This window comes from Eptesicus fuscus, chromosome 15 (assembly GCF_027574615.1).
Source record: "Eptesicus fuscus isolate TK198812 chromosome 15, DD_ASM_mEF_20220401, whole genome shotgun sequence".
Classification (NCBI taxonomy): Eukaryota; Metazoa; Chordata; class Mammalia; order Chiroptera; family Vespertilionidae; genus Eptesicus; species Eptesicus fuscus.
This window is the reverse complement of record NC_072487.1, coordinates 46,541,932-46,562,949: the sequence shown is the minus strand read 5'-3', so window position 1 is coordinate 46,562,949 and position 21,018 is coordinate 46,541,932. Positions and strand designations below refer to the sequence as shown.

Genomic DNA, 21,018 nt, shown 5'->3' with positions numbered 1-21,018 from the left:
TAATGTGATGGAAAACCTTATAAAGTGGTTGACCAGAAGTCTCAGCAACAGCATGGGGCCCAGACCTCGGGTCCTTTATTTTCCTATGTGTCTTATTAGCCACTTGCTTTTCAAAATGGAAAGATTTCACATTTTAGAAATATGATCGTCCATCTTTTCTTAAAGCAAACAAACAAAAAAACAGAAGGTCTGCCAAACTGGACTAGCATTTCTTCCTGGCCACAGTTAGGACAAGGTGAGTGGCAGTGCCCCTGGGGGGTTGGGGCACATTTCCAGTTGGGAACATTCCCAACCAACCTCAGCTATTTCACTGGCCCGTGGAAAGATTTTATGACACCTGACATAATTCTTGCTTGTAATTTCCCCTGAGACTTCAATGCCCCAACTCTTCTCCGACATTGATATGTCTTCTCCATGCACAGAGATCCTGAAACGGAATCTCATCAAATCAAGGGACACAGAGACCACAATGCAAATACATCACATTTTCAAAGAAGCTACATCTACCTGTCCGGAACCTTCAGACACTTCCTCTATTGTTAAAAGCTAACTAATACAGACACAACATATCCAAGATTAATTTTATACTTTGCACAGTGATAACTAAATACCCAGGAGGCAAAAGGGATGTGTTTTCTCTCCTGACCAAAAACAAAAATAAAAATAAAAAAATTGTTTTCCTTCCAACTAATTTGCTTCATATCATTATATAGGGTGCCCCAAAAACATGTATACACACTTTGAATAATTATTAATTCCAATGGATTAAATCTAAAAAGAAAGAAACACCAATTGAGCTATTCCCTGTTACATGTGTATGTATTTTTGCAGGGACACCCTGTATATTTCACATTAGGCCTCAGATCTTTCGATAGGTCACAATAACCTACCGGAGCAAATGAGAATCAAGTAAGTAAACTTGTATCATCACACCGTTTCCGCATATTAGATGAGGAGCCCATGGCGGAAATGGTCCTGATATTGAACTACTGTCAGGAAGCAGGCTTAAGCTATATTTAAGACGAAATTTTTATTTTGGGCAGGTGTCCTCTGACATCGGTCAATATGAAACCACCACAAACACAAGTCAGCTCATCCGGTGACTTTTGGTGTGTTCTGTAGCTAATGTATCAGGCAGGCCCATGAGAGGCCATCCCTCTCCGGCTGGGGCACCCCCGGAGCCTGAGGGGGCCTCTCCTCTGCTGGAAATAGGATGATCACACCTGCTCCTAACAGCTTCTAAGCTAAAACCATCTCTGCTGTGCCCTGTGGGTGGAACTCTGCAGTCTCAGTTGAGCATCTGTCCATGTTCTGGGGCAAAGGGCTGCTTCCCCACAGCCTGGATCTGCCCGCTGGTACCTCCGCAGTTCATCTTGGTCCGGGGACCGGGTGGTTTCCACCTGGATGAGCACGCAGGCAGGCGGCTTGGTCTTTGTAAAAGGATGTCAGCCTGACCATCTGGTTGTCTGGTTTCCAAAAAGATTGGATCTGGCCTTAACCAGCAATGGAGATGAAAATTTCCAAGCTGTGGTCAGAAGGGACAACTTCAAAGCACATGCAGTCCAGCTTCCAGCAAAGCCAGGCTCAGCAGAAGGTATGTGGGGAAGGGGGACTAAGATCCCATGGCCTACCCATTTTATAAACACAGCACTGGGAGATTAAACTCTTGAACCACTTCAGCCTCCTTGCAGCATGGAGGTCCTCATCACATCCCCCAACTTTCACTGGCCTTCTCAGTAAGAAGAAATAAAATCTACTTGTGCATTTTTCATAAGAGCTATGAATTACATCACTCATTGTCCCCTGCAAGAGAAATTCCTTTCAGAACACAGTGCCAGACAAAGCCATGTTCCTGTGGATTAGGAGGCATTCTCCTTCCTAATAATGAGCTTCTCTTTTCCCTGCCAGGAAGTTGAGCACAACTGTTGTACTCAGTTCCAGCAACTATGTCAACCCTTACAGTGAGCGGGGGTCCGTTTTTTATTCCTTTTTTATTCCTCATTCGCTCCCTACCCCTTAATTTTTACCTTAGTAACCTTATTGTATAAAATAATTTTCATCAGTTATTTAAATACTGGTTACCTGCAACATTTCTAATATGTGTTCCATATAAACTCAAACTCAGTGGCCATTATCTTATACTTGTTTTCAAGAAATGGTTAGTAAATCATTTCATCCACGATTCATTTGAGTTTCAGAGTGAATGGTCATAAATAAGTGAAATCATCTTGCGACTCCAAACCAACACATAAATTAACTTTTAAAAAAATATATTTTCCTTTCTCTGTTATTTCAGGCTGATCAATGTTTCATTTATGACTAGCAAAAAAAAAAAAAAAAGAGTGTCCAATGATTAGCCCAGGCACTAAGAATTCTAAGAAGCATTCAAGTCAGCACTAATCACAGCAGAACATAGCTTTGAAAGCTCTTGGCCTCCGGTCAGGTCAAATCATTTCATACAAAGAGAATTTGTGGAACTAAATATTTCTGCTCCAACTTCGGGATAGATCAAGCACAGCACAGAGAAAACTGAGCATCAGGCATAATGTCAAGAAAAGAGAATGATTTAAGTGGTGAAATTTTAGGATCTCTGTGAAGGTCTGTTTTGATTTGGGCAGAATTCTTCAGCCAACATTTATAGGCTGTGGGAGTAAGAAGAGCAATAGAATGTAAGGGACACTTCCAATTTTATCCTCACCGGTTTCACATCATGTGTTAACCTTCAGTCACTTTTATAGAAGGTTAGAGATTCTTTCTTTGGCATTAAACTACAAAGATGCTGGTGGGAAAAGCTCCCAGTCATAAGTGGTTGTGTAAGGCCACAATGAAGAAAAGCTATTTTGCAGATGGGGAGTGTGAGTGAATTTTAAATCCTAAACAAATCTCTTATTTTAAAAAAATTAGTTTGAGATATACCATTATTCAAAAAGACATATTTTTGAGGTACCTAGAATAGTCAAATGCAAAGAGACAGAAAGTAGAATGGTGGTTGCCAGAAGCTAGAGACAGGGGAATGGGGAGTTGTTTAATGGTTTCAGTTTTGCAAAATAAAAAGAGTTCTGGAAATGAACAGTGGTGTTGCTTGCATAACTTGAATGTACTTAACGCCACTGAATCATACAGGTAAAAATGGTTGAGATGGTAAATTTTATGCTATGTGTATTTTACCACAATTAGAGAGAGAAAGAGAGAGGGGGGAGGGAGAGCATTCTTTAAAGGCCTTGTAATTAAAAAGTGAGAATGACAGTTAAAAGAGAAAATGGAGTACAAACTGACTGATCACCTCCAGAGTCCAGGGCAACTGTTGTAAACAATCTAATAAACGAAATGGACCAGGACTATCGAACAAACAGTGGCAGAACAAGACCATGACCTGCATCATAGTGGCTGAGTCTGACCCATGATTGCTCAGCACATAAATGGTCAATATCCCAATTAGCTGAGCACACTTGGTCCCACAAGATGAGAGAAATATGCCAACACGCAAAGGGCATGCCAAGGCTGCACATCTGTCCCCTGAACTCCACATCTGTCCAGTGCCATACTCAAAGCAGATTCTCTTGCTTTTCCATCCTCCTCAACCCTTACAGAGTCCACTATCCTTCAAAATATGGTTAGGATAGACACACAGAATAAAAACTAACAGTCAAGTTCTTACTATGTGTTAGGCACTGGTACAAACATTATACATGCACCAGCTCATTTTAACCTCACAGAAACCCACAGAGAAAGGTACTATTATTTTCCCCTTTGATGGGTGAGAAAGTGAGGCACACAGAGCTTTAATAATTAGTCTCAAACAGTAGGGGCAGACCAGCTTCAGAGTGGGGTGGGCTCTTAACCCCACCAAGTAATCCTGCTTCACAACCTGTAGCACTCCCCTACGCAATACCTCAAGAAAATGAAATATTAATGTGCCGATCACCTGTGCACAAATGGCATGTTCAGTAATTTTTCAGCTTGGAAAAAATATATTGAGGAAAGGAACGTTTTAGGCACAGTTTTCACAATCTTATTATCCCTCCTAGGGTACCAGCAAATATACACTGAGTGGCCAGGTTATTATGATCTCTGAACTCATAATAATCTGGCCACTCAGTGTGTGTGTGTGTGTGTGTGTGTGTGTGTGTGTGTGTGTGTATTAGAGGACCGATGCATGAATTCGTGCATAGGTGGGGATGGCCAGCCTGGCCAGGGGGAGGGGACATGGGCAGTTGGCCAGCCTGCCTGCTGGTCAAACTCCTGGTCGAGGGGACAATTTGCATACTAGCCTTTTATTATATGGGATATACACTGAGTGGCCAGATTATTATGCATTCAGAGATCATAATAATCTTGCCACTAAGTGTATATTCAGTCATATGAGCTGATTCATAAAATATTACATTCATATCTAGACCTTTCAGGGTACTAATAAAATCTGTAAGGGGAAGAGAGAAAGGTAGGAACTGGTAGCCACTGGTGTTTACCCATTAACTGCTGGGGACAGATCTCTGCTTTACTGTTCTGTCGGTGTCTGTGATATCATGAGCTTGTTGTAGTACAAGTTAGAGGGGAATCCTGTGCATGCTGTCCTTGCAGGAAACATTGACCCCATGACTGAGAATTCCTCTGAAGAGAGGGGGTCCTGCAATGGGAGAAGCATGGAGATTCTGGCCACACTACTGCCTGCTCCCGTGGCATAAGCCCTGCACTTCCACAGCGTCATCATAGCACAAAACTACCATAATGCGGAGGCCAGATACAAGGTAGAGGCCCAAACAGCCTTGTCCCTTGTTCCCTTAGCTCTGGACAGTGGACTCAGGCAAGACAGAGGCCTTCACTCTGGTTCTCCTCCAACTGAGTTCCTCTGTGACAAGGAGTCACAGGGCCAACAGGATGCTCCGACCTGGAAATGGCACCTTTCTTCTTGACCTAGTAGGATCCCAGAACTCCCTATCCAAAGACCATGAGCCCACTCCCAGGGCCTATGTAGGCCTTTTCTGTGGATCTGCTATGGATATGCATGTCCCTAGGCACAAGGCGCTGGGGGATGGGGAGGTTCAAACTGCTGTCTGTGGTGGCGGTGCTGGAGTCTAGATGTGTAGGAGGGATTGTCTACACAGCTGTGAGACAGAAGTGATCTGACTGAAGACCTCCACTGGTGCCTTTCAACAGCCCACACAAATGGTAGGAGCTGGCCTAAGTCCTGTTACCCAGGACCCAGAAAAGAGCCTGGTGGGAGGACATGTAAAATATATACTTGCTAATTGACTAATTGACTAAATAAATGAATGAACTCATCAATCAACCAATCTACTCATGCATGTATAAACAGTCAATTCCTGTCTTTTATTTCAGCTATCCTGAAATGACTTTGTCAACAAATACCTACTGCCCTCTAAACTGTACATGTATGGATATAAAATACAATGAAAGGAGAGTTAACGACTGAGTGCCTTCTAGGCCGGGCTGGAGTAAACAAAAGGCTCAATATCGCCGTCAAGGCGCCAGGCAGTTAAACTCCAGAAGACACTTTTTATTAGTGAGAAAGCAATTCCCTTAAAGAATAAAGGAGAAGGCTAAGAAGTTAAATCCCAAAGGGTCAACTAGGCTTACCCTGAGAACCAATGATTCAACCAAAAATAAGACTTTTCTCATCAGAGTTTAACATCATATGTTGATCTATAATGCCCACTCATTTTTTAAAAATTAACTTTCAAAATATATCAAGAGTCTATTTTATTTGCATGTATATTATAAACATAGTGCACCATGTAAACATAAATAAATGGATGTTATTTATCTCAAGGAAGAATTTTTTTTTGGATTATTCAACACAATCTGTTCACCTATATACTTCCCTACTCTATTTTTAAGAGCCCTCCCAGTTTCCTATGTCTATCAGTTGTTTTATGATCAGTTTTCCAAACAAGTAGCAAGATGTATAATAGTGCTATTACTATAAATATAAAGAAAGCCCAGCAAACATTCATAGAATCAGCCCATGTGTGCACCTCGATTGCAAAGGCACAAAAGGACATGCATCAGATGGCACCTGCCACGCTATCTTTTTATACCTGATGTCTGCCATTCTTTGAGAAAAAATGAACAGTCTCTACCATCCATACTGCAAGAAGGATAAATCACATCTGAAATCTCACACCAGAATCACTTTTTAAGTGAAGCATCATAAATGCAGTCCTAGGGAAAACTGCAATCGATCCACAGGGATATCCATTATTAGCTATTACACAACAGAAAAGGCACAACTCTTTCTCATTAGACCGATTTGTTTGCTGGAATCAGATGTCCCTGGAATGATTCTTTTCCCCCAGATTCACCTCTGTTGTTGAGCCAGCCAGCCTGTTGTGTACCTCTCATCTGCTTGCCCTCATCCTCATCTCTTCCCTGCACCTCCTCCTTGTTGGACAGAGAATCAGCTGGCTCATCAAAGCTTTGTGTTTCTTCCTCTCCAGCTATGCTGTGTCTCTATAATGAATTGATTTCTTACTGCATATGAACTAATGCTGTGCTATTTAATTCCATAAAAGTTATTTATTTAAAGAAACATCTTAACTCAATGGCTTTGAAAAAGTCAAGTCTAGAAATTTGCATAGTGGCGACCCAAACAATTATTAGTAAATACTCTTACTTGGACCTCTAAATGATAGATTTGTAGAGAGGTGTGGGTGTGGGTATATCCACATGTATGTGTATAATGTGGGGATCTAGGACACTGTACTGGGTCAGGAAAGAGCAGTAAGCACATAGTCCCTGCCTTCATGTAGTTTATATTCTAACTAGAAGCCAGGTGCACGAAATTCGTGCACTTGGGGAGGGGGGGGGGTGTCCCTCAGCCTGGCCTGCACCCTCTTGCAATCCATGAGCCTCAGGAGATGTCCAACTGACAGTCCAACATCCTTAAGGCGGCAGTCTGACATCCTTAGCACTGCTATTGAGGTGGGAGAGGCTTCCGCCACCACCGCTGCACTCGCCAGCCATGAGCCCAGCTCAGGGCTTCTGGCTGAGCAGCACTCCTCCTGTGGGAGCACACTGACCACCAGGGGGCAGCTCCTGCATTGAGCGTCTGCCCCCTGGTGATCAGTGCACATCATAGCAACTGGTCATTCTGCTGTTGGGTTGATTTGCATATTAGCCTTTTATTATATAGGATGGTGTCTATAGACAGGTAGCCAGCAGTGCATTTATAATGTTAAGTTATCTATGCTGGGATTGGGGAATGCATGGGGCTATAAGATATATGAGCATATGGTGAAGACACAGCCCAGAGGTAGGGAGGCCAAGGAAGTTAGCCAGAGACAGAAGTCAAAGAAACAGTGCTCCAGGAAGAGAAGATGGCCAGCGAGAAGCCTGGGAAATGAATGACAGCATAGCTCAGTAGATGCATTGAAAGCTCAGGGTGGCTGTATCATCTCACTGAACAAAGGGAGAGACACAAAATGAGGCTAGAGGTTTGAATTTGAGGATACAGGGCTTTAAATACTTGTTAAGACTTGTTTAAATATATAAATGTAGTGATATCTTCATTTAAAACAGCAATATAATGTGGGTGGAGCTAGGAAAGCAATTCCTAAATTCATACGGAAAAATTATCATGCAAGACTAATCCTAAAAATTCTGAATTAAGAGACTGGTAAGACTAATAATTCAAGTAGAAAAAATAATAACATGATCCTATATAATTTTATTAACCAATGTAACCCTAATAAATTTAATAAAAATTACAATAATAATAATATGAAGCTTTAGGAGACAAAAAGTTTAGTGCTGGCATGCATACAGACTGATTATCAGATTAGGATCAATTCTAAAACAGGCCCAAGTACAAAGGTAATCTTCGTATATAAACATATTTATTTTAATTTAGTGAGTTAAAGGTTGAATTATATACTCAATGGTATCAAGGGACCTGATTGGCTGATTATCTATACTGGAAAAATAATAAAATAATTTTATAGTAAATATAATAATACAATAAAACGCCTTATATTTTTAAAAACCCAGATGCAGTAAAGCTTTAAATACAAAAGCATGAAATGGTAATAGTAAAAGAAAATATAAGAGATTCATTTCATACTCTTAGAGAGGGGAAGACTCTTCTTAACTACATTTACAACATAAGAGCCATAAAAGAAATAATAAATTTTGCTTTCAAAAGTGTAATTCTATGTTACAAGAAAAAGAAAATTAGGACGAAGAAAAAGCGGAGGAGGAAGAGGAGGAGGAGGAGGAGGAGGAGGAGGAGGAGGAGGAGGAAATACTATAACCAGCATCAGAAGATAAGCAAAACATTAGGGGAAGTATAAACATTCTCATTGTTAAACAGATTTTATGACTGAAAAGGCCACTAATCCAATAGAAATAGGAAAGAGCTAAGGGATATGATAACATAGTTCACTGAAAAAGAAATACAAATGGCTTACATACACACAAAAAGACTTTCAACCTGGATCAGAATTACAGAATTACGAAGTAAAACAATGGTGAGATACTATTTCCTAGGAAGATGATTGGCAAAGGTCAAAGGTTTGATAACAAATAGTATTGACTTAGCGGCGGAAAAACAGGTGCTTCCACTTTGGGTGGGAGGATAAAATGATGTGGTCTTCTTGCAAGACATCTTGGCAATATCTATCAAAATCACAAATTTCTTGCAAATGTCCCTGCAATTCAAATTCTAGGAAGTTTATCTACAGATAAAATCATGCATGTGTAGCTAAACTTGCACACAAGGTTGTTTAAAAGGAGGTTGGGCAAATATAGTTGATTCATTCAATGGATTACTTTACTGCCTGGCTGTGAAAATGAAAGGTTAGGTATATATGCTGATAGAGAAACATTTTCAAGATACATTGTTAAGTAAAAAAAAAAAAAAAAAAAAAACAAGATGCAGATCAGTGAGCATAGTTAAAGGTGAAAATGGAAGGAATATATATGTATGTATATGCCCTCATTGTATACAAACAGAAAAAGGCAGATATGTACTCATTTATGTGAGTAGACTGTTTCTGGAGGCAGACACGCAAACTAAAGTCAAAGCTGCTACTGGATATGAGGCAGAGGGATTGTTGGGTTAGTTAAAGAGAGACTACTTTTCATGATACACTCTTTTGTACCACCGGCATTTCTTATCATGTTCAAATATTACTTTAAAAATACTTACTAATTAAAAATGCCATGCAATGAAAATGCATTTCAGAGAAAATATGTACAAAATCACTTTAAAGAATCTGACAAGCCTCCCAGGCTTGAGCAAAACTTGGCTAAAGGCACTCCAAAGAAAGAAGGTGTCAATCAGAATTGGTGCTGGGCCCTGGGAATAAAGGGGAAAAACAGGAGTGTCCATCCAGGGGACTCAGGTCTGGGCCAAAGTACTTCAAGTTCTGCATTCCCTTTGTGAAGGCGCTCCAATTATGGAGATGGATGCCTCGGGCAAGCTTAGCTTAATTTCATTTAACATTTTAAATGCAGAATTAAGTGCCCTTGCTCTAATTCCAAGATCACCAAGCAAGCTTCCAGTTATAATTCGTTCGCCTTCATAGACCTGGTGCAAAAGCAACTATAATGCTGATCTGTGTATTTGCGTCCACGTGACAGTTATATGTCTTATTACATAGCAATATGCTCAAAATGGGTTTTAATTTTTAAACTAAAAAACAAAATGAAATCAACTTTGAATTTATTTTAAGAAATGAGAAGGCCACAGGGCAATTAGAAGCAGTGATATGATAAAATCGGCATTTTTGAAAGACCACTCCAGCACAGTATGGCATATGAATAGAGAAGGGGCAAGACTGAGAGTTAGGATGCCAAGTAAGAAGGTTGCAGCATTTTAGGCAAAAAGGATGGTAAAATGAATTATTGTTTTTGCTTACATAAGTACTTTTTTTATGTTAATTTTCCCTCCCAGACTGCAAGCTTGGTAAGAAGAAAAGGCCGGATCAGTCTTTCACCATCATATCCTAAGCATTTAGCAGGACACAGAGCAGACCCCAGAATATCTGTTGAATGAATGATGAAAGAATGAATGAGGGCAGCAGAAATAAAAAGAACTGAACACATTTTAAAAATTTGGGGATTTATGAAAATGAATGTGGAAGACATGATACTTAGATTAATACAGGGTTTTGGGATGATGATGAATTTAATTTGGAAATGTCAAGGGTGACACATTATGACATGTTCAGTAGGCAGTTGGGCATATGAGCCCAAAGGTCCTCCTGATCATGGACGGAAACATAGATCAAGACATCATTAGAATACAAAAGGCAACAGAAGTAGTGGATGAGGGTGACACAGCCCAAGGACAGCCCAGGAAGAGCAGCCCTAGGAAAGAAACCCATGGGACATCCCTAGGGCAGTGGTCGGCAAACTCATTAGTCAACTGAGCCAAATATCAACAGTACAACTATTGAAATTTCTTTTGAGAGCCAAATTTTTTAAACTTAAACTTCTTCTAACGCCACTTCTTCAAAATAGACTCGTCCAGGCTGTGGTATTTTGTGGAAGAGCCACACTCAAGGGGCCAAAGAGCCGCATCTGGCTCGCGAGCTGCAGTTTGCTGACCCAGGGCCTAGGGGAGGAGTGGAGAAAAGAGTGCCCACAAGTAAGACTAAAAAGCAGCAGCCGGAGAAACTGGAGGAGACAAGGAAAGTACAGTTGCACTGAAGGAAAAGGATGCTTCAAGAGAGGGAGTGAGAAGGGAGGCCAAGTTCTACTAAGCAAATAAGAGAAGGACAGAGAAATATGCCTTGGATTTAGCCCAAGGTCTTTGGAACTGGTGGTGGAAAACAAGTTCAATGAAGCTGTGGATTAAGATGAGATTAGGAGCTGAGGAAATAGACATAATGAATACAGATCAGTCTTCTAAGATCAAGCTTTGAAGGGAGAGAGGATGGGGCAAGGACTAACGAGGGATGGAAGGAAAGGGAGGAAACATTGCTAAAGGAAAAGTTGTCCTGCTTAAATTCTGATGTTTACAGGGGAAGAGACTGAAAACAGAGATGAGAGGGAAGTCGCTGATGAAGGAAAGTTTAAGAGGACGGGCTCTGTAATAGAGGTGGAGTGACTGGCTTCTACCACGAAGTGCTCTTGCCCTTCTATCGTAACCAAAGGGGAAGGTGTGTTTCAGATGCAGGAAGCTTGCTCCAAATGGAATATGAGCAAACCAGGACACAAGAATGTCAAAAATTGTTAAGAGAGAAATAACAACACTCGGCTGGGTTCCTGCCATCAGAGGAAGTGGGGTTTGGGGATTGCTCACATCCAGTCGACACATCTACGCCTCCCACTGTTAAACAGTGAAAACCATGTACATTTGGGAGAAGCACCCTTTATAAATGTCCCCATGTCTCCCAGGAGCTGAAACAATCATGATGTAAATGGGGGTTTAATCCTCAAGTTCACGGACATCCTTATCACAGTATATTAAAATTAGATGTTTGCTCAACTGTTTCTCCCACTAGATATAGGCTACTCTGCTCAGAGGCTCCTCGCCTCACTTCCTTGTTTGTTTGTAGCACCCCAGTGTCCTCCCTAAGCACTAGTGGAACTGAACTAACGTTTGCAGGAAGTTTGAATTAGATATCAGGCAGCCCACTGGAAATATGTGATAAACTCTTCCAGCCAGCGGGAAAAGAAGGCTTGATGGGCAGAAAGATGAGACTTGATTTCAGTGTAAGCTCCCGCTTTGAGGGTCAGGAAAGGTGGAGACTGGCCAAAGAGGCAAGCCAATTAGAAATCCATCTAGAGCACCATCCACAGAAGTGGCCCCCGAGTGGGCTGATCAGACATGAACATGTGGATTCATTGATACAATTGCTGAAAGTGGAGGGAGACAGCACATGGGAAGAAAATGATCTCTAAGGAAGAAAATACAAGTTTGTTTTGATTAGTGGGAAACCCAGGAGGCAGGGAGCCCGTGACCTGCAAAGCCATCTGACTTGGACTGCAGAGTTGGACTTAAAGAAATCTCACCCATCAGATTTCTATTGCTTAAGCCACCAGAGAACTGGAGTAACTCTGGGTGGGAGGAGGCAAGGGTGAATTCCAGAACAGAAAAGGAAACACTAGTGCCCATGGCTGACTGATTCAGAACCACACAGCCTTTCAGGGGTTAGCATCCATCCAAGATTCAACCTGCCAATTTCAAGATAAGGAAGCTCAGGCTGGTGAGATTAAATGGCTCACCCGGGATCCCAGGTTCTGATACTGTGGGAGAGTAGATGTGAACCCCACATCCCAACTCCCCACCCAGGTCCCTCTCAGGTTCCTGTGCTTTTCTGTCTGTATGTTAACCTTATCAAGCCAGGTTCAGTGGGAATGATGGCGGTCGGCCCAGGTCATGCAACCAAAGATTTCTTCACAATCTGCTAAAGGGACTTTGCAGCTAGATGCCTATGTGCATGTGTGTGTGTGTGTGTGTGTGTGTGTGTGTGCATGTGTGTGTGTGTGTGTGTTGGGGGAAGTGAAGAGGGGCCTAAGAAACACCACCGGAAACAGAGGGAGAAGACTAAAGAGTGACAACAAGAAAAGGCTAAATGCAGGAGTGCAAGGTAAACATGCCAGGAGCAAAATCTCCCATGACACTCTTGAGTTTGGGGTGGTGGCACCAGCGTTCTGAAGTGAAACTGGGAGCAGACCACAAGGAGTGTTGTGGTTTGGATTGGGTTAGGTTGTTTTTTTTGGAGAGAGGTGCCTGTTTTTGTATCAAACCTTACCAGAGATCTTAGAGACCACACGTCAAGCTTTGGTTCCCCACTCCCCACCCCTGCACACACATCGCACAGATGAGTAAGCCAAGGGAAGCAAGCTGTCCCAGTGAGCAACAGTCAGAGAATCAGTACCAGGTGCCCTCTGCCACCACGCAGCAAGGCACTCTGGGGCACATGAAACAGAAACAACTTCTTTTGACAAAAATGAGAGTGTAGAAGAGCCTCTCTTTTTAGATTGCACTATATTTCAGAGGTCAAAACCCAAAATTCCATTGTCTTGGGGGTTAAATTACACGACTGTAGAGTTCAAAAATCCATCAGTGATCATGTAAATTTTTGTTCATGTTGAGAATTGATCAAAGAGGACAATGCAATGGGCCTCTGAGAAGCCAGGTTGGCTGATGGTGTCCAAGTACGAACATTCACCTACTTCACTCAGAGAATACCTCCCATCAGGTCCTCAGGGAGAGACATCCAGAACGATGAAAACAAAATTAAAAGTCTGGGTAGATATGTAACGCACAGCACGGTGACTATCCTATATAATAAATGTGTAGTATGCAAATTGTTCCCTCGACCAGGAGGTCGTCCAGGAGTTCAGCCAGGGGGTGGGGCCGGCGGGGGGAAGGAAGGGAGTACCTGGCCAGCAGCCAGCAGTTGCTAGGGACCCTACCAGTGCACGAATTTCATGCACTGGGCCTCTAGTTGCTAATAATACTGTATTGTAATATATGTTGGAAAGTTGGTAAAAGAGTAATTCGAAAAAGTGCTCATCACAAGAAAAATATTATGACTATGTGAGGTGATGTTACCTAGACTTATTGTGGTGAGCATTTCCCAATATACAGTGCAAATATCAGATCATGATTTTGTACACCTGAAGCTGATATGTCAATTATATGTAATTTTTTAAAAATTCTGGATAGTTTAAGGAAGTAAACCCTAAATTATTAGGAAAATTTTACAATTCAAGATAATTAAGTATGAAAGAGCCACACCTAGTGGAGTCGTATACATATGTTTATATATTCATAGACACTATCCAGAGAACTGCTGAAATATGAAGATTACAGGAAAGGGTGTGGTGCTAAATCTACAATGAAAAACAGGGGTCTTTTGAAGGATTGAAAAGTACAGATTGGTAGTTACGAAATGGTCACATGGATATAAAGTACAGCAAAAATATAGTCAATTATCTATAACTAGAGGCCCAGTGCATGAAATTCGTGCATGGGGGGGGTGTCCCTCAGCCCAGCCTGCACCCTCTCCAATCTGGGACCCCTCAAGGGATGTCTGACTGCCCATTTAGGCCTGATCCAGGTAGAATCAGGCCTAAACGGGCAGTCAGATATCCCTCTCACAATCCAGGACTGCTGGCTCCCAACTGCTTGCCTGCTTGCCTTCCTGATTGCCCCTAACTGCTTCTGCCTGCCAGCCTGATCACCCCCTAACCACTCCCCTGACAGCCTGATTGATGCCTAACTGCTCCCCTGACAGCCTGATTGCCCCTAACTGCTCTCCCCTGCAGGCCTGGTCACCCCTAACTTCCCTCCCCTGCAGGCCTGTCCCCCCCCCCCCCTGCCCTTCCCTGCAGGCCCGGTCACCCCCAACTTCCCTCCTCTGCTGGCCTGGTCACCCCTACCTGCCCTCCCCTGCTGGCATGATCGCCCACTACTGCCCTCCCTTGCAGACCTGGTCCCTCCCAACTGCCCTCCCCTGCTGGCCATCTTGTCGTGGCCATCTTGTGTTCACATGGGGGCAGCCATCTTTGACCACATGGGGGCAGCCATCTTTGTGTGTTTGAGTGATGGTCAATTTGCATATTACTCTTTTATTAAATAGGATAATAAAAGGGTAATATGCTAATTAGACTGGACGTCTTCCAGACGTCCTTCCTGACAAAGCCAGGGCCAGAGGGAAGCCAGCCTGGGTCCTGGGTGCCTGCTGGCAGCCGGAGGAGGGAAGCCTGGGTCCCGGGTGCCGGAGGGAAGCCAGTGCCGGCAGCTGGGGGAAGGAGGGCCTACTCTTGCACAAATTTTCGTGCATCGGGCCTCTAGTATTATAATAACTATGTATGGTGCCAGGGAACTCTAAATGGTGTGTGATTATTAACATTTTTATTCCATACTAGAAGATGCCATATTCCCAAGGGCATGCAAATCCTTATCTTCTAATATAACTCATGGTGACAGCGGAGATGATGATGAAGGGCAAAGACATGAAGCATTAGTCCACCTCCCCACTGCCATGCTGTTTAACTTATGAATATTTATTTGAATCTTTACACTTCTCTTAAAATTGCCCATTCTCTGGGGCCCAGATTTGGGCAAATGGGGCTGAGCAGACAAAGCCCTAAGCCAAAGACTGGATGGGACTCTAATCCAAACTCCACTCTGCTTGACCGAAGAGCCGATCAACATGACAGTCCCACCGAGGCCATCATGACCTTCCCACTGACTTCAGTGCAAGGTTTTAAACCTAGATAAGTAGATGCCTATAAAGTGCCTTTCAGGTCCCTGGGGAGAAGCCTTGCGTGAAACCAAAGGTACATCTCAGAGGGGTGTTCTTTCCAGGAAAGGCTTCGTGCAGGCCACGGACAGCACCCATAATGGTGGCAGAATACATTCTGGATGTGCATCAACAACCATTAAGCTTGCCCACTGGCTCAGCCATTGATCTCAGCCATCAACCTTGGGGCAATGAGAAGTCAGGGGGAAAAGAAGGCAGGAGAGAATAAGTATTCTCCAGCCACAGGTCTTGCATGGGCGCTAAGGCTGACTTTGTATAAAGGGCTGTGGGTTCCTCCACTTACATACCTGATTGTAACAGAGACTCCAAGAGCAGCAGCCTCCACTGCTCTGTCTGCTCTGCCCTCCGTCCAACCCCAACCTGCCAACATGGTCCAGCAGGCACAGGTTAGCGTCCCTCATTGCTACCAACTCAGAAAGGCTCTCCTTTGCAGCTCAACTTTTGTGTGTGAATTGCTTAGTGAAGAGGAAGACTTGAGATTTTTTTAAAAATACAGTAAACTAAAAAAAAAAGTATTTCTTTCTGTGAAGATAAGATCATTGCTTTGGGATGAGTAGCTCAAGCACCTTTTAATTGCTTTGTCTTTAGTAGAGACATGTTTTCACAGACTTAGCCCGACTAAGCCTGTCTTCATATCTCTGATGCTTCTAAAGTGGTGGGCTAGCATCAGCGTAAGTCCCGGGACACACAACAGCGGGGAGGCTCCCTAAAGTAAAGGCCATGGCATTTTCTCTGGCTGCTAGGAAAGGGAGTTCTAGCTCCCGCCATGTTTTTAATGCATCATGGCCTTACTGACTTCACTGACCTGGTGCATGCAGAGGGGGCTGGAACAGACCATTTCTAAAGCCCCTTTGCCTCCTGTGGTCCTGATTCTAAGTGACCCTGAGACCTTGGACCCCTCAGGCCAGCACTAACATGCCAACAGCCTTAGCAGCAGATCATATTTGAAAAGACACGGGAGAAGATTTGACTTTGGGTGGTGGGCACACAGCGCGAGGTACAGATCTTGTAACATAGAAATCCACACCTGAAACCAACATGATCATGTTAACCAATGTCACCCCAATAAGTGTAATTAATTAATTAGCTAATTAATTAAATTTAAAAAGACACAGTTTGGGGAACTCAGAGCAGACATTGAAAACAGGCACATGTGACAGATGACACCCAAGATCCTCAGACTCTCACACCGCCAGGCTCTGACCACCCCACACCATTCTTGACCTCAAAGCTGATGTACAAACCTCAGAACTTCAGAGCCAGGAGAAACTTGTCTGATCACCGACTCCAAAGCCCTCAGTTTACATCTGACAAGCTCAGGCCCAGAGACACCAAGGGGCTATTTCCAGACCAGGTAACACCTGACTCTAGTTTTCTATCTCAAACAGGGTTTTGTGAAACATGTAAACTTCATACCTATGCATCATATTTCTTCCTAGATTTATATCACTCACAACCATTCACTCCTTCATCTCCCAGATCAATATTTATGACTTCCCAGTCCTTTGGGCATCCCAGAGAGCAAAGTAAGTGGTGAGAAGACACCTGATCATGTGGGATCATTGCCTTTCTTAATGGAAATCAATCAGCAAACAAATGGAGAGCTAAAATTATCAGGCCACTGTGGGACTCCGGTCTCTGTGCCACCTGCAGGGGGAGGATTTGTGTTTTAAACTCACTAGACCAAGTAGTTTATGAAAATGATTAATCAGATATTAATAATCCAAAGTTGAGAGTTTTATTCTCTTCTTTTCTCTCATACATCAAACAAGTAAAAAGTCTGCGCTGCCTAAATAATCTCTCCCACAAAAAATCATTCCATTGATTTATAGATATTAAGAGGAACAAAAATTTGGCACTGCTCCAAAGGGCAGCAGGTTCAGTGCCACATTTTACCATATAGTTTTTTACCCTATCAGAAACTCTCTAGAAAAGTGGTAAAGCTAGTCTAGGAATAATGCTGGTGTATAATATTCAACCATGGTTTGCAAATGTATCTTTCTCTACAGGCAAGGTGAGCAATGAGTTAAAAGTAGAGGCACTCGCTTAGTACTAAAGACAAAAAGAAAAAGAAAAGGGGGAAAAAAATTCTATTTCCTTTCCCAGCTAAACAAAAACTCTAGGTTTTATGCTCCTACGACCTAGATATAGTCAAAGAGATCATACAGAATGTTCCCAGGGAGAAAGAGACCTCAACTCTTAGCTGTTCAACCAACTTTTCAGCTTAGAAAATGTCTTTACAGGGGAATACTGAAACAGAAACAAGCAGAGTTTTATGGGATAAAAACAGTGGCAGATCTAAAACAAAGCTAAACTCAGTACTGCGGAGTTGTGACCACACTATTGTAACTTCCCATTACTTGTTCATAATAACGTATAACCCAGGCTTTTCTCTTAACTCCAATACTCTGAATTCCCATAAGGAAATATCACTTTTCGGAGAAGAAAAAAAAATCAAATACATTTTCCTGGATAGTCGATGAGAGGGAGAGGGGGAGGTGGAAGAAAGTAGGGTCAGAAGGGTCATGGGGCTTTTCAGTTGTTTGACCCAATGTAATAAAAACCTCCATAATGCAGAGATGGAAGGTATGAAACTCAGACTTCAACATCGTTGTGCTGAGCTGAATTCTGAAAATATCTTCACTATGAAGACAGCAGGTTTTCAACAAGAGCTTGCAAGCTGTATTAAATAATGAATGACATAAATTAGCCTGCCTTATTTATTAACAAGCCCAGTGTGGCCTATGTAACCACACTCAAAACTTACGCCGAGGTTCTTAAATGCATATAAAGCACAATTCAAGCTTGGAGGGGCTGAGAAGTAAATATCAGAGTCATAAAAAACTGATGCCTTTCACTGAATCCTTGTAAATGCCAGAACTTTTATTTAGTACAATTAATTGCAATGGAAAAGCTTACTAAGGTGAGAGGGCCAAAATCAATGTATTAATGACATAACATTACAGTCGCTTAACCAAGCCAGCAATAAATTGCACATAGAAGCTCTGGCGGCAGAAACTGCAAATTCTATTTGTGCTGTACTGCGAGGAAAAATATTACACTTGTCTCCAAATATTAACCCCAAATCAGAGAACATCACACAAGAAATTGAGAAAAAAGGTCATCATTGGTCTTCATTAAAATATAGACAATATAAAAATGCATTCCCTTTCACAAAAAAAAATGTGAATATACTTAACACCACTGAGTGGTACAGTAAGAAATAATTAAGATGGCAAATTTTGTATCATACGTTTTTGACCACAATACAACTAAAATACCTGACCTATTTTAACCATGCCTTCTACCACTTACGTGAGACGAAACTTGTCCTTTGCAATGCATTTTGGCACCTGATAAAACTGAGACTTAAATGGCCAGTTACATAACTCCAACAACAGGCTTTACTCTTGAATTCCACTTATATGTGACAATGGTATTATTTTTAAACTAAATTTAGTATAGCTTCGGTAAAACCATAACCAAATAACAAAGGTGGGCACCTCTCAGCAGTGTGATGATATACAAATGCAATGCATATCTATAGACAGAGAGATGTAGATCTAGATGGAGACCATGTTAGTGAGTAAAGAGTACGAGACACAGACACAGGGATGGAGAGATTTTTCATAAAATAAAGTCAAACACTGACTCTCAAAACAAAATGTCAGCTTGACTTAAAATACGCATGTAGAAACAAAAATAAACTTATCTCTTATTTAATCAATACATGTATTTTTTAAATGTTCTACCATGACCTTTATCTGAATTCTAAAAGGCACAGTGGTTATATTTCCCCCCAATGTATAGTTACTGAAAGATATACTATTTTTAAACGATACAGTCAACTGTTGCTTCAGTTTATTTACTTATATTATTCCTACTTTTTTTAAATGGGAACATGTAAGTTTAGCTAAGCACCATTAAACCAGAACTTTGAAACATGTTATTTTAGGAATACCCTTGGGACTAATAACAAGTTTTTTTAAAAGAGTGTAATTTGGTTCCAACTGTAGCTGGTACCTACTGGCCAAGAATTGAAAAGCTGTTCAAGCAAATATTAATATGTAAGAAAAAGAACACAGATGGTGAGAGTGAAACAAGCTCATCCACTGATGTCATTTTGATATCAAAACAGCAGAATTCAAAATGATGATGCTAAGTGCTTTCTAAACAAGAATTTCGATACATTTTACAGATAAGCACACCTGGGGCTCAGACTGGCTGGGCTCAGTCAAAGCTGAGGGACAGAGCAGGGAGAATATTTTTTCCCATTGGCCAGTCTAATTCCCCATCCTAAACATTTATGCATTGATACCTCTCAATGATCTTAATTTCAACACATTTTCAAACCAAAGGATAAAAAACAAGAGTAGAAATTAGGAGTGCCATTATTGAATGAGTAACTGTGACAAGTGCTTTGGTAAATATAACCAAAAAAATCCATTTTTAAAAGCCTGAAAATAGGAATCTGCCATTGGATATAAAAACAGCAACAAGAGCAATTATGAGGACTAGTATAAGAAAGCTCTGCTCAAATCTATTGATTTCCTCTATCTCAGGCAGCTGAGGACACTAAGATTTAAAATCACATTTTAAATTTAAAAAGAGTTTTAGTGTCCTTTTCTCTGATTGTGATTTTAAAAATATTAAAGTGAAAAAAACAATGTTAAAATGAAAAATGACTAGCCTTATCTCATTTTCTCCCTCTTTAGGTTATCTATTGCCTAAGACAGAATTTTAAAAACAACAATAAAACAACATCTCACTGTACAAAGGCACTCCCCCTGATCTTAAAATAGTCTGAAGAGCTCTGAATTCTCTATGGCTTTCTCCATCTGACTACTGACACCCCATCTCATGCAAAAGACACATCCGGACAAAAGGCCACAGACACTCTGACCAGCGTGGTGAGCTTGGACCAGCCCAGCCTAGGGCCGGCCCAGGGTCAGCATGGCCAGGGCCCTACCTCAGGCCCTGACTGCTGCTATCCTGGCAAAAAAAAAAAAAAAAGATTGAGAGCCGAGCATCCTGGATTCAGCCTGACAGTTGGCTGCTCCCTGCACATCTCAGTACTGCTAGGCCAGCATGTTTCCCCTCTATTCTGTTGTCACTTCCTTCTGCCTGAGCCTTATAACAAGAACATCCCCAGTAGAACAAACAGAGACTAGGAAGGTCTCTTACTTACATGAAGAAAAAAACAGGTTATCTCGGTCACACCTTGGCAGAAACAGGGTGTGCGTTTTCTGGGGGGGGGAAATATGCATGCGCACTCGACAACCGGAAGGCCACAGCCCAAGCCCTACTTTCAGGGCTGCCTATCTTAGTCTCAAACACGTAAGAGAAACCTAGAGAAACTTTGCATTACAGCCCTCTACGTGGATGAATAAAATCTCATGTTAATGGAATAAACGGCAATGTTGGGGAGGGGGAACACCTCTAGGAGAGTTGATAGGAGAATGCCGGAGGAAGGACTGGTGGACTCCTACTTGCTAATGTATTTGTCACAAGGCATAAAAAGAGGAGACAGAAATGCACAATTCTGCTTCTCCATCAGATCAGAACAAGCTCAAATATTGCCAGGGACCTAGGGTCCCATGCTAAAGGCAGCATTCATCCAACCTTGTCCTGGGAAATTATTCAGTGGACAATTAAAATGTATCATCCAGATGGTCTTAAAATTATATCTCTGAGAAGTCAATTCCAAATTAAATCAGACCAGGCTTTTAGGCTTCCAACGATCACATTTTCCCTTTTGAGCAAGTGCTTTTCA

The 21,018-nt window shown here is 41.9% G+C and overlaps 1 protein-coding gene across 1 annotated transcript in view; it reads right to left on the bottom strand.

Moving 5' to 3' along the window:
* Positions 1-21,018, bottom strand: part of NTRK2 (neurotrophic receptor tyrosine kinase 2) — a 312,618-nt gene that overhangs the window by 289,796 nt on the left and 1,804 nt on the right. The gene's annotated exons all lie outside the window — the stretch shown is intronic.